Source organism: Lissotriton vulgaris, chromosome 4_1, assembly GCF_964263255.1.
Source record: "Lissotriton vulgaris chromosome 4_1, aLisVul1.2, whole genome shotgun sequence".
In the NCBI taxonomy this organism is placed as follows: Eukaryota; Metazoa; Chordata; class Amphibia; order Caudata; family Salamandridae; genus Lissotriton; species Lissotriton vulgaris.
Genome location: NC_141691.1, coordinates 1725566948 through 1725579481, shown reverse-complemented (window position 1 = coordinate 1725579481; position 12534 = coordinate 1725566948). Strand labels below are relative to the sequence as shown.

The 12534-nt window shown below is 44.9% G+C and overlaps 1 protein-coding gene across 1 annotated transcript in view; it reads right to left on the bottom strand.

Moving 5' to 3' along the window:
• Positions 1–12534, bottom strand: part of LOC147724457 (neural-cadherin-like) — a 497260-nt gene that overhangs the window by 59697 nt on the left and 425029 nt on the right. The window lies entirely within an intron of this gene.

Sequence of the window (12534 nt, the reverse complement as noted above, 5' to 3'; positions counted from 1 at the left end):
AAACAAATCCTCAAGAATAGCCTCTCTGAAAAAACAGAGATTGATGTTAAGCCTTAGAGCAAGGCATTGACACTGTTACTTAGTGTGTGTCTAGGCCTTGGCAGCACAGTTGCTGTTCTGAGATAATTTGTGCTTGAAAATAGTTGTCCTTTTTCTTCCCTTTGGAGGCATGATGGCTAATAATATTTAGCACAACTGTATGGCCAGAAATCTCGAGGTCTACCACTTAATGCATCTCAGCAGGACAGAGCTAGTGAAGAGTGCACATCAATACACATTGTGGTTGCAGGACACCACAATCAGCAAGATTGGGAAGACAATTATTCTTTTTCTATGCAACAGTTTTCTATATGTAATATGAATAATAACAGCAGTGTAATATTGCTAAGGACAATGGCAATAAAACGATGGTAATGATGAAATATTAATACACATAATTAAATAGTACAAATCAATAACAATATCATAAACTGAATTGCAACTTGATGCAGAAATGTGTTAACATTATAAACACAACATAGCTTTATTTACTTACGCTATCCCACTTCTTTACTTACGCTATCCCACTTTTTTACTTACACTATCCCACTTCTTTACTTACAATATCCCACTGCTTTACTTACGCTATCCCACTTCTTTACTTACGCTATCCCACTTCTTTACTTACGCTATCCCACTTCTTTACTTACGCTATCCCACTTCTTTACTTACCCTATCCCACTTCTTTACTTACGCTATCCCACCTTTTTACTTACGCTATCCCACTTTTTTACTTACGCTATCCCACTTCTTTACTTACGCTATCCCACTTTTTTTTACTTACGCTTTCCCACTTCTTTACTTACGCTATCCCACTTCTTTACTTACGCTATCCCACTTCTTTACTTACGCTATCCCACTTTTTTACTTACGCTATCCCGCTTCTTTACTTACGCTTTCCCGCTTCTTTACTTACGATATCCCACTTCTTTACTTACGCTATCCCACTTCTTTACTTACGCTATCCCACTTCTTTACTTACGCTATCCCACTTCTTTACTTACGCTATCCCACTTCTTAACTTACGCTATCCCACTTCGAACTCTCTATCTCCCCCACTATGTGGGATGAAATGTGATTTACAGAAACCTGCCAGGGAACTTGACTGAAAGACTCTAAAAACTCCAAAACCAAGCCTCCGAGATGTCCTACATTTATAGAGATGTGCCCTTTCTTACCCAGCCCTGAAAGTGATCCAGTGGCTCCCAGCCAAAACCAAGATCAAGTTTTAAGTACAATGCATCTTCCATAGAGCCAACTGATAAAAAAGGAACAGATAATTCGCAAAAATTGGTCACAGGGAGAATATAGTCCTCATCTTCAAATCGGATTCCTCTGCACCTCTTCAGTCGTCAGAAGCACACAGTGATTTCTTTGTGTGATGGGTCCGCAACTTTGGAGTGCGCTAGCCGGCAAACTCACAGCCTTCGCAAAACCAAACTTTTTAAGACTACCTTTTGCCTAATCCTGTCAACTGTAGCTTTAAAAAAAATCGAAAATGATACCATCCTACCCAAGTGGACTCCAGCAGTTAAATTATTTTCTGCGCAACATTTTTCAAATTTGTTTATTAGTTCCATGTTTCTAAACTTTCGTTATTTTTTTATGACGATCAGTAGTATATTAAGTACCAAAATAATACAATTAAGTGCTGACCTACGCTGCCTCTGGTTGTAAAAGCCCTCTGCTAGCATAAGAACACCAGACCACGCTGGCAGCAGTGCATCTTTGCTAATTTCACAATAAACAGGTAAGTATATATTGTGGGTCCTTTGTACTTGATAACTCTCATTCGGACCTCGGTTTATGTTCTGAAAGGGGATGATGGAGGGACTACTCATTTTCATCTTCTTGATCACTCAACAGGGATGTTCATTGGTGATGAGACCACCAGGGCTGGCACCTGTGGGTGCTTCTTAAGTAAGTGGTAGGGGTATGACAGTCTCTCCAACTTGAGAAGATGGGCAGCCTTTGAAGTTAGCTTTGGCTTAGTTCTCTATAGTTCCCCACTAAGTAGCTCTACTCTTATGAGTAAAAGTAACTCCATAACTGCTTATCTTATTGCATGCCTCATTCCTGCGCTCAGGAGCAGGGTGGAGGAGCGTCACCCCACTCGTCAGAGTCAGTCGCAGAAAAAGAAAATGACATTAAAACAATATTATAATTTAATTTTTCTGTGAGGGGCTCTGGCTGATGGTGCGTGCGGGCCGGGCCAAACAGGCAGGAGTGGTAGTCACTTAGAAGTGTGCATGTAAGTTTGACCGGCCATCTTAGGCCGGCTAACAGACATGCACACTTCTATTTCTGCACCTCAGCTGTGTTTACAGCTGGGTTGGAGAAAAGCCACAGGCTCCCAGGCAGTGTATGAGCGCCTCATATAACGATAAAGATAAGGATTGTTCTTCTAGTTAGGTTCAGGCAGGCGCAACATTTTGGTGCAAACCCATGTCTACATCTCTTTGTAAATGTGGGTTTGCATCAAAATCCATGGGTGGATGCATTAAAACCCCCATGCACCAGCCATGGAATGCCATACCTGATGCAACGTATTGCGCAGCAGCGCAATGTGTTGTGTTGTATTACTTTTTATTACAATACCACACATACGAACATGTGCATGCTTTGTAAATACCCAAAAAGGATTTTGAGTTGTGGCTGCATCAAAAAGTGAGGCAAGCCAACGCAACATCTTTGTAAATCTGGGTCTAAATATTCACGTGCTCTGCATACTTTTGTTGTCTAGTAGTTGGTAACAAAAATGCGACTTACTATTAAAATATTTTTAGTGTTAGTTTCAAACACTGAACTTTTTCTGTAATGAGCCTGTCTCATTTCGACTAGTGGTCCACGGTTCCCAACAAACTGTGTCATCTTTCATCTTTAAATTGTTTTGTTGTGCCTTATGTTACCTGGGATCACGTGCTGGAAGATAACTGGATAATAACACCCCCTCGCCCCCCCCCCCCCCCCCGGATGTAGGCAGGGTCGTATATGAAGCTTTAATGTCTTCAATCTATATAACTATAGCAACTGGTCAGTAACTGTAGTCTTTTGCCATATCAATCGCTATAGCTTTCTTTGCTTTGGACAGGGAAGCAATTAATATTTATTCAGGTGGCGGGTTTGAGGAGGGAGCATTGATTAGAAGTTCATCACTGTTGCTTGCTCCACCTATTAATGCAATCTTGTACAAATGTGCCACTAAAATTGTGATTTGCAAACCTATGCAGTAGTTGTCTTGCAGATATCATGTCATGGAAATATGTTGTAGACTTTACAGCCTTTGATTGCTTGTTCACGATCTGCAATTAGTTGTGTAAATGTCCTTATGTTTTTGGTGCAGTAATCAGTGCTAATTGATTCAGTTTCTTCCTATTTTGCCTCGAGATGCCTAATTGGATACCTTGGTAGCCAACTGTCTGTTCCTCTAGGGTTTCCTTTGGCCCGCTGCCTGTTTCTCCTCTATGGCTACCTTTTGTGAGGCATTGAGGACTATTTTGTATGGATGGTGACTATCAGACAGGCCAGAGCAGTGACTATTTTTAGAGCTGGCCTAAAGACAACATACACTGGTCTGTTTGTGTGTGATTTAAGGGCCATGGGCCAGCTCCCTTCATCCGCTGGCGTGCAGTGTTATGTTATGTTAATAACATTTATTAGGCGCAACAGCTGCCCCAGCGAAGGGGCGTCCTGGCGCCTGATCATATGCAACAACACAACAGATCAGAGCTGACGAAGGGGGATATTAGCCTACAGAAATGAACAAGTGGGTTTTGATGGCCCTTCTAAAAAGGGTCAAGCTGTTGAGGGCCCGAATGTGAACAGGAAGGGAATTCCATAAATCTGCCGCCAGCACGCGGAAGGAACGTCCTCCCATCCTGCTAAGCCTGAACCTAGGCTTGTTCGCCAGATACTGGGCTTCGGATCTGAGGGATCGCGTGGGGACATAAGAAGAAATGAGGCCTGTCAAGGCCGGAGGAGAAGAAAGCTTTAAGATCTTAAATGCCAGACAGAGAACCTTGAATTTGATTCTCTGTCTGACCGGAAGCCAGTGCAGAGAGGCCAATACAGGAGAGACAGAACATCGTCTCGGGAGACCTACAATGGCTCGTGCAGCAGCATTCTGCACCCTCTGGAGCCTAGTCGCCTCAGCCTGATTGACTCCGAGGAGCAAGGCACTCCCGTAGTCTATCCGTGAGAGGATAGAGGCCTGAACGACCAGTTGACGTGTGGGAGGGTCGAAAAATTTGAGAACTGGTCTAAGTCCTCGCAGAATGCCATAGCAGGTGGCTGCTGTCTTCTTTGTATGGCTGGCAAAAGAAAGGTTAGAATCCAGCCATACCCCCAGATTTTTGACTTCGTCCACGGGAATAGGCATCGCCCCCAGTTCGAGAGGCCACCACTGGTCTCCCCAGAGTTCCGCCTGCTTCCCCACAATCAGGACCTCGGTCTTTTTAGCATTAAGCTGTAAGCAGTTGTTGCGCATCCAGCTAGCCACAGCTATCAGTCCTGCCCGGAATCTGGGCGCAGTCACCTCAGGGTCCCCACTGAGTGTCACCGCCAGCTGCGTGTCGTCGGCATACGATGTCATCGTAAGGCCATATTGCCTGACGACAGTAGCCAGCGGTTTCACATATAAGTTGAATAATGTGGGGCTGAGGGCAGAGCCCTGCGGGACTCCCAGTTCCAGAGAATGGTACGAGGACTGGCCAGGTGGAATGGCTACTTTAAAAGACCGGTCCGAGAGGAATGAGCGGAACCACTTCAGGGCCTTCCCGACAATCCCCACTTCCTCCAGACGCCGCAATAAAATGTCATGAGACACCGTGTCGAACGCGGCGCTCAGATCTAACAATAGGAGCGTCGCGGTCTGCCCCGCGTCTAGCACTGATCGCAAGTGCGCAATTGCATTTTGCCTGATCGCTTGTGCAAAGCCGCCTGAAAAGGGGTGGATTACAGTGCAGGGCTACTGAGCCAGTTCTTTATTCTTACATATTTTTCAAACCTATGCAAAAAGAAATTGGTAAAAATGTAAGTAAATAAACACTTGCCAAGCCCAGCCTATTGGCTATGCCAATGCTTGTTGGTGTATGTACTGTAGAGCTCCTTCACTGGGAGTATCTGTGGCTGAGGCTCAGACAGTGGATCATCACTGCAGCCTCCTCCTCTCCAGAGTACTTGGCTTTGGTAATTTCCTTTATGTCACCCAGGTATATATCCATATGACAGCCTATATTTCTGCTTCTGTCCTCCAGTCTTTACCGTGGTGAGTTCCTGGCTTTGTACTTGTCCAAAAATATGCACCAGTTTAAACTGGATGCTGATCTATTCGTGTGAATGAGCTTTCTCGAGCTCTTGAACAGAGAGGGTTCCATTCTCCACAAACAAACTAATTGTTGAAACCCAAAGGTATCATTAATAATAAACACTCTAAAACACTGCTCTCGAATCACCCAGTTCAATAAGTAAACAGCTTATTAATTCCAAGTTGTATCTTTGCATGCTGGCATTTGTTGTCCTGTTTAACCCGTTATATAATCCATAAATACAAGTCCTGTAATTTAAAGAAAATTCCTGGACTGGATGAGCTACTTACCAATGGAACTGGGAAACAGGAGAGCTCTTTCTCATGTGTTTAAATTACTGAATACATAAATAAATAAATAAATAAATAAATAAATAAATAAATAAATATGTCTTCGCTTGTTGGGTATTTCTGCAGATTATTTGAATCGCAAAATCGATGCCCACATTTGCCTATACTCACAGTAAACAACGTAGTGCACTTTTCGAACAGAGCACTAGGTGGCAGTAGTACGCAAGCAATTTCACTGTAACGATTCGTGCTTTAAAGGGTAAATAAAGGGCCATATTATCAAGACAGGCGATACATTATCGCCGCTTTTATCGGCAGGAAACTGCCGCTAAAGCGGTGATAATGGGCTTGATGATATGACCTTGTAAATTCCCATGGAAGCCCAGGTTAACACCAGAACCTGGGCTTCTATGGGAATTCACAAGGGCATGTTATCAAGCCCATTATAGCCGCTTTAGCGGCAGTTTCCTGCCGATAAAAGCTGCGATAATATATCGCCCTGTCTTGATAATATGGCCCCAATTTCTTACTCATTCAAAGGTATCGGACAGACAGCGGCACACATCTGCCTAAAAATTTACTAGATTAGATATGTGAATCAGGCATACAGGCATACACGACGAGCTGAAGGTGCAATGCCTGCAACGTTTCCGGACAGTTTGATTTTGAGACACGGACCGGGAAACTTGTTAATTATTTTTGTTCCTCTTTAAAAAAAAAAAAATCCTTACCTTGCATTTTAACAATCAGTTCGCACCTGCTCCTGTTTGTCAACCATGTTTTTTCAGCAAAGTGAGTAATATCGGCGCACATGTGTTGGTGTCATGCACTGTTGAACAGTGAGAGGTCGGCATGCAGCGGAAACATAAATAATTAGTTATTGGACAGATTTTGGTACTCAGCGTGAACTCTTCGGGGAGCATGGTGAAAGATGTGATATGAATTCCATTACCTCCTCAGCCCTCTGGCCATGATGAATCACTGATTGAGGCCTGTTAGACCTGTCATACTTAGGGTGGTCTCCCCCAACCTTAAGCCTGTTTACCTCTACTTTTTGCTGTATCTTTATGTTGGCGTTAGGAGTCTGAGCACTTTACCACTGCTACCCAGGGCTGAAGTGCATATGCTTCTCCCTAAACATGGTGACATTGATGAATACCGGATTGACATATTTAGTTTACTTATAAGTCCCTTGTAAAGTTGTATACCATATACATAGGGCCTGTAATCTAAAAGCTAGAATGGTGCTTACAGCACTGGTTGTGCCACCCACACAAGTAGCTTTTCAAGCCTGCCTCAGGTCTGCCATTGCAAGGCCTGTGTGTGCAGTTTGCTGCCACTTTGACTTGATATTTAAAATCATTTGCCAAGCCTTAAACTTCCCATTCATTACACATAAGTCACCCATGAGGTAGGCCGTAGGCAGCCCTAAGGGCAGGGTGAAGTAGTTAAAAGGTAGGACATGTACTTTTAAGTTTTACATGTCCTGGTAATGAAAAACAGCTAAATTCAGTTTTCACTACTGGGAAGCCTACTCCTCTCATTGGTTAACACTGGGAATTCCTTAAAGTACTATTAAGATGTAATTCCTGATATGAAAGGAGTAGCTGCATCATGTTTCATATCTTTGGGATGATAATGATAAATCCTCTTTACTGGTAAAGTTGGATTTAACATTTCTGTTTTAGAAATGCCACGTTTAGAAAGTGGACATTTCTCTGCTCTTACTGCTCTGTGTGCCTTGCATCCTTTCTCCAGTACAAGTCTGGGATGGGTGATACCTACACTTTCTGCATTACCTCTAGACAGTCACAAACACCGGAAGGGTGTGTGTGACAGAGAACTCATCTGCATTCATTTACATTCGGATAGCTCTTCCTGGGGAATTGACACATCTGAATAGACAATGTCTTATTCTCACACAAGGGGCTGATTACCCCTCACAGATAGCCTGGCAGACAGAGCTGAGATGAAAGGAGACCTACACGCTTCAAGGGCCTGCTTTGAAGTCAGCCCCCACTTCAAAGGCACATTTGGGTATAAGTACTGGGGCTCCGACTCTACCAAAACAGTGCATTACTGGACTTGTGAAGAACTCTGCCAAGAGTAAAGACTGCTGTGCTACAAGGATTGCCACTCTTCTTGACTGACTGTTCTGAAGCAACTGCTTCTCTGCTTTGCTGCGCTGCCTTGCTGCCTGCTGATCTGTGCTTGGCTGATGACAAGGACTGGTCCCATCTCACTTGAACCCAGAATTAATCCAAGGGCTTGCTGGATTGCCCCCTGTTCTCAAGCCTCAGGGCTTTCAAATACTTCCTGCAACACTGCTGCGGCTGGACTTTGCCATCTGTGAGTCCTCTCTTGCCTGAGGTGCCAATCAAGTCCTGGGCCTCAGAAGTATGTTCTAGAGCTGTTTTGCTTCAAAATCCATGCAGTGACGACTTTGCGCCGATCGGAACCGATGCAGTGTCCTTCGATGCAGATGTTGTGCCAATCCGAGAACATCCCTGCGTGGCTCGACGACGATGCAGGACCTGACTGCGAGGTTCGATGATGACGCAGTGCCTGCATCGTAAAGGGTTCGATGACGATGCAGGACCTGACTCCAAGGCACGACATCAACACATTGACCCGGCCAAGTAAAACGAGACTGACATATTGAGACTTCAGCGCCAACGCTTGCTCCATCCAAGGTACTTTTTCAGCAGGCCTTGCATCGGTCCGGTAGCTGGCATGCACTACATCAAGGTCGCCTGAACTGTGGATTTCCCCTGGTCCAGTGCAACCTCAAGTAACCCCTTAGCACTATTGGCTTCTAAGCACTACTTTTCGATTTATTCTTTAAAAATGTATAACTCTGGTTATACTTATTGGATTTTTTTTGTGTTGGTCTTGTATTATTCATACATGTACCTTCTATCTTTCTAAACCTGTGTGGAGTATTTTTGTGGTGTTTTCATTGTGTTACTGTGTGTGTATTTTGCACAAATACTTTACATATTGCTCTTTAGATAAGCCTGACTGCTCTGTGCCAAGCTAACAGAATGTGATCACATTTTTGTTGTTTATCTAGCTTAACCTGACTAGGGTTGTGGTGCCTATTTGGATAGGGTCCATACCTCTGCCAACTAGAGACCCAATTTCTAACAAGGCCCCTATGCCTCCCTTCACAAATTTTTCCAAAGTATAAAAGCCCCCCCCCTTGCTTTTGGTTCCTTTTTTTGTGTCATGACTCTTGGGCAGGCGCGGTGAGCTTGTGCCAGAGCATTCTCTGCCCCTTTACTGCCACGTGGTGCAAGCGGGATGGGGGTTGCCTGGCCCTGTCAAGCAGCCTCATGGTGTACAGCGGCCTCTGAGTTCTACAGTCCATCAGGTGCAGCGGGAGGCCAGCATACGTGTGAGTACAGGGCCGGCTGGGGCAGTTTGGTTCCTCCTAAATGGGAGCAGACTTGTGTGGCTCACCTGCCTGCAGTTCAGCAGGCTGGAGTGTGCACATCTCCCCTTTTCACCCTTCTCAGCTGGATACAGGAGTGCAATGCCTCCCTCTAGCCTGCAGAAGGGACGTGCCTGGTTGCTGGGGAGATGAGTGACTCCTCAGCAACCAGCAACGGTGCTTCCTGTAAAGCTCTGAAAGCCTGCTGTGCATGAATTGCATTTCTAGATTGTAGGGTTGTTCCCTTTTGGTATCTGTTTTTTCAGATCTCTTTTGACTGGCTGTGAGTTTTTTGTATTAAAATTACAGGTTCAGCTTTCTTGGAGGGAAATTCTGTCCAACAGAATCACTTTTTGAGCTATTTATACAGGTCTTTTTTATGGGTAAGATCCCTGTGTGTGTTACTGTGGAGAAAAGAGCTGCTAAACAATGGAGGTCATAGTCTCCTTCTTCTTCTGAGGAGGGAGATAATAGGCAAGATATGCTGGTGAGGGGTTCAGGTGGTAACTCTGCTGCGGCTCCTGTTTCGCTGTTGGCAATGGAGGTCCAGGCTATGATTAATGCGGCGGCCCCTAAGGCTTTAGCTCCCAAACATGAGGCTAAGCGTACCTTGCCCTGTTGGAGGATGGCCCAGATTTGACTTCTTCTACAGACTAAAGACCTGAAAGGTGTTGAGACTGGAGGAAAAGGTATATCCAGAGAGGAACTAGCTGATATTTTGTCACATATCAGAGACAATCTAGGCATGGCGCTGCCTCCGGCGGAAGGGGCTGCTGAGGTTCTCTTCCCCAATTTGCTAAGCCTGCAGCCCTGAATTTACCCATACTCCCCAAGATTAAGGAGTCCATCTCCCGATAATGGGAAGAGGTTGAACATAGTCAAATTCCACATTTTCTCCAGAAATATTATGTCTTGGAGGATGGGTGTTGTCCCATGCTGTTAACGTGGACTCCATTCTGGCCCACTCATTGGCAGATCCTTGTCGAACCCGGATGACTGTTTTCCCTCAGATCATGTTGTTCACAAGGGGAATGTAGATCTTTATTAGTCTTCCACTGCCTCTAATCTGGTTATCAGGGCAGCGTCTTCTGGGGCTTTGAGTGCACAGTCCTTGGTGTAGGATTTTAAGGTTCTGGCAGAAGCCATGCAGGAAGTTTGTCATGTGGCTGATGTCCTCATGCATATGGAACAACAGGCAAAGTTCCAAGCAGATGTGTCAGAAAACGGGATCAATGCTACTTCTGTGGCATCTTTGCCTACTATCACGGCCAGACGGAACCTCTCGTTGTAGGATTGGAAGGCTGATCGTGCTGAGAGGTCTTCTTTTCTGTGACTGCCTTTTGAGGGTGGCAGCTTGTTTGGCGAGCGTTTGGAACGTCTTATTGGGAAATCCTTTAAAGACAAGAAACATACATGGTCAAATAGGGCATCTTCTGGTAAATCAGCTAAGCATTGGGATTGGATGGATTTCAGGGAAACCCGCTCCTATTCATCCTAGAGTAAGAGATTTCACCCTAGGAGAGGAAAGCAGCAGGATGTTTCTGTTAAAAATGGGCTTTCGAGTCAGCAGTCCTGACTATGGCAGTTCGTCAGATCCACAGCCTGTGGGTGGAAGAGTTTTCGGTCTACCAACTGGAAAGAACTGGAGACGATTCTTCTAGCCCTCCTTCATTTTTCTCACCTGCTGGTGAGTAAGCTATGGGGTCGCCCCCGGGTGGATCTTTTTGCGAGACTTAGGAATGCCCTTCTTCCTTGTTTTTTTCCGGAGCATGGAAGGAGTTGTTCTTAAGGAGTGGATGCCCTGAAGTGTCCTTGGAGAGGGCTCAGGACCAGGGATGTTTTAAGGATTTTGGGGGGCATGGGCCAAATGTATTTTGGGGTCCCTGTTCAGACCAGGTATGATTTTCTGATCCAGTCTCAGCTCTTTCATGCCTTCTTTGGTCAAATTCTAAATGTGTGTACATCTGATCTTAAGGGATAGTGATGTATGTTTTCAGTATGTAACACAACAGCAGCTCCCTAATATTACTGCAAATAATCTCTGTCACACCCTCCCATTTCTCATGTGTGAGGTCCTGTATTGATCTCAAATAAACTTTTTATATGAATGTTACATGAAATTTAAACACATGTTTTCAGCAAAATGTAATAGACTCTTACACATTAAAAATGAATTATAGCAAGCCACTATTTACAACAATCTGTTTAAAAATTATTCAAGGTCATGAAGGCAAGATTCTCTGCAGAACAGAGCTGGATCTTTCAGGAGACCCCCTGAAAGGCTGGGGCCCTGTGTCAGAGCCCACTTTGCCCATGTCTTAAAACGTCTCTGCTCAGGACATTCTGGTGGCTCCGGAATGGCCCACTGTATCAGGTTTCCTTTTCTGATGGCGAGAAGGTGGGTCGGGATTGGCAACTTCCCCTGGTCTTTTCCCACCAGATGTTTGGGTTCTCCAGGTCAAGGTTTAGGCGTAAATCTAGCTGATGGCTTGGAGATTGATGTTGTAGGGTCTTTCTGCCTCTGTCTCCTCTTATGTGCAGGCTTCCAGGAGGTTATGCACCAGGTCTTTGTATGCCCAGCTTTGGAAGACTTTTCAACATTGGAATGATTGAAAGCACTTTCTTCCTCTTTCTGTTTATCTCCTTCAGGTCTTTGAACTTCTTCAGGATGGGTTTCAGCTGGGCTTTAGTCCTCCAACTCTTAAGGTTCAATGTGCAGCTGTTTAGGCTTTTTGGTCCCCCTAGGGTGGTCTGGTGACCGATCAGGGGCTGGTATCCAGGATTTTTAAGGGGTTTTTAAATCTCCGTTCTGTTCCGCAGGTTGTGTGTCCCACCTGGGATTTGTAGTTGAGCCTTTGTCTTCTGTGGTGCTCCGACTTCTGACTCTGAAAGTGTTCTTCTTGGTGACTGTTACTTCTACTTGCCGCCATGGGTAGTTGGGTTTTCTGTTTTTTCTACCTCTTTTTTTGTGTCTTTGGTGACACACTGTCCTTCGGTTGGCTCCTGGGTTTGTCCCAAAGTTGAAGTTTATGTTTCATCTACAACAGGAACTGATTCTTCCTAGGTTTTTTCCAGATCCTCAGTCTCCAATGGAGGTATCACTTTATTCTCTTGATGTTCGGAGAGCTGATTAGATCTACCTGGACCGGGCGAAGGAGTTTCGGTTTTCCCCAGCTTTGTTTGTGAAATATGGTCCCGCCGGTAAGGGGGGTAAGCCTTCTACTCAGACCTTAAGTAGGTGGATCAGATCTGTGATTCTTCTGGCATACAAGCAGTTTGGTTTGTCATCTCCTCTGAGGATCTAGGGGAGGCCTATGAGGGCCATATCCGCTTTGGTTGCTGAGGTGCAAGGGGCATCTTTGCAAGAAGATTGTTGGGCTGCTACTTGGGTGTTTCCTTCTACTTTTGTTAACCATTTTTGGGTTGTCCAGGGTCCAGAGGTTCTGGATCTATTTGGTTACAAGGT